The sequence below is a fragment of the Quercus suber genome, unplaced genomic scaffold (assembly GCF_002906115.3).
Source record: "Quercus suber isolate HL8 unplaced genomic scaffold, Cork oak 2.0 scaffold_1948, whole genome shotgun sequence".
Classification (NCBI taxonomy): Eukaryota; Viridiplantae; Streptophyta; class Magnoliopsida; order Fagales; family Fagaceae; genus Quercus; species Quercus suber.
In genome coordinates this window covers 1-2,127 of record NW_027071293.1, presented here as the reverse complement: position 1 = coordinate 2,127, position 2,127 = coordinate 1, and the positions used below count along the sequence as shown (strand labels likewise).

The following is a 2,127-nucleotide window of genomic DNA, read 5'->3' as shown; positions in this document are numbered from 1 at the left end:
GTACTACTTAGCAAACTCAAAAGCAAGAAACTGACATATACATTACAGAATCACATTATAGTTCCATTCAAGAATCAAGAATATACCCTTTTACAAGCAGAAATTGGATGATGAACCATTGGCTGTCCAGCTAAAGGAAAAAGGGGCTTTGGAATATTCAGTGAAAGTGGTCGGAATCTAGTACCTGTAAAATCCAAAAATTTTGCATGTTAAGAAATCTATCTCATTTTAAACATCAAAGTCAAAATTCACATTAATAATCAAACTAAATTTGAAAAGTAACCAATTATATTCAACAGATACGAGAACAATGTCAGAGTTTCTCACCAGAAACATTGTTTCCAAAAAATAACAAAGAATATACGAATTGGGTTTCATCATTCGAATCAAAATTCATTCTTTTCCATTGGAATCAAACCAGTTTTCAAAGTTTTCAGTAAAACTTATCAAAAATAAGCAAAGGGTGTCATCAATTCATTACCAAGATCACAAAATTTCCGATTCTCAACCTGCATTAAGAATTCCAATTACAGTACATACGAAACAACCTCATACCTTTGGTGGGTCCACCAACCATGATCACAGCAACAACTCTCTCCTCTGAGCTTCCCATCGTTAAACAACACAAACCCAGATCCCCAAAGACAGAAAACTCGTCCACAACTCCTATATATTTTACAAAGTTCAAAGTCTTGTGAAGCAAAAAAGGGTCCACACTTTCACACACACACACACACACACACACACAGCCCACAAAATGTAAGAATTTATTTATCTTGTGACCTCTCCATTCCTAAAGGGACCATATCGATATCCAAAACACTAAAAACCAAACAAACTCAACAGTATTGACTGCCCCAAACAAATCAATACGTTGTAAATCACTAAATTGTAATATTACTAATATAGCCGTGAGAGAGAGAGAGAGAGAGAGAGAGAGCTATATTAGTGTATGATAATGTAATCTAGGGAAGGATATGCGAAAGGAAGAGGCAATTATTGTCGGTATGATGAGTGTAAAGTAGAAAGGTACTAATAAAAGCCACTCGCTTGTGATAAAGTGCACGGGATATAAAGCCAAAACTGGGAAACTTCCACCTCTTTTTCCTACATGGATCTCACGTGCAATAGTTTTTCGTACGTTGGGGTCTTTCATATGCGAGTGAAAGAGATCAGTCTCTCTCTTTCTTTTATCTTCTTTTTTTAGGCATGTAGATCTGATATATACAGCAAGTTTTCCACGGTCGTGGGATCTTTGTGTCATGATAAACATACTAATATATGCAGGATGTAGGAAATTAATATGCAGGATAACAAATTAACTAAATACTATTTTATTTCTTGAATATGTGAGTAATTTTTTTGGGTAATGAATATGTGAGTCTTTACCTACAAGCGTAGTTATAAAATTTGGACCAGATGTTTAAAAAAAACTAAATAAATACAAATACAGAATTTAAAAATTATAAAATAAGCATGATTCATTGGGTTACCAGTCTGATTGATTTGGCCAGTCTGGATTTAATAACCATACTTACAAGTCTACAACAATATGATAAACACAACAAATTTTATAAATTTTCACACCTTGTTGAGATGATGTAGATTGTAATTATTTATTGCGTAGTTCTAGGATCACAAATTATTTTACACTTTTTTTGTCATAATTCTGACGTGGTAGACTGTGAGTGGTTAACCATCACTTATATATAGATCAACCATTTTTCCTTTACTAATCACGCTCTGTCACGTCATAATTGTGGTAAGAAGTTGTGAAAAATTTTGTGATCCTAGATTTTTCCTTAATTATTAGTGTAAATCACTTTTACATGGTACTACCATTGACATTACTGAAATTGTCCACCAATCACAAAGAATTTTTGTTGCGAAAATATTGCAAAAAATTTGTTGGATCTTTAGACTTATTGATTTGTGTGTGCCGAAAGGAATTCTTCAACATTTTTTGTTTGTTGTCCACAAATTCACATTTAATCTCTTTTCTCTCTTTTCTATTATCTTTAATATTCGATCTCTTTTTGCTCCTTTTGTGAGGCTTTACACTGATCATCTTTGGTAGCAAACAGTGTCTGAAGAACCAATGCTCTTTTTTTTTTTTTTTTTTTTTTT

The 2,127-nt window shown here is 32.9% G+C and overlaps 1 long non-coding RNA gene across 1 annotated transcript; it reads right to left on the bottom strand.

Moving 5' to 3' along the window:
• Window positions 1-115: 115 nt before the first annotated feature.
• LOC136066116 (uncharacterized) lies at window positions 116-1,245 on the bottom strand. The gene is made up of 2 exons (XR_010627608.1): window positions 556-1,245; window positions 116-184 (listed from the first exon to the last, which is right to left on the bottom strand). It is a non-coding gene; the product is annotated as an uncharacterized LOC136066116 (long non-coding RNA).
• Window positions 1,246-2,127: the final 882 nt, after the last annotated feature.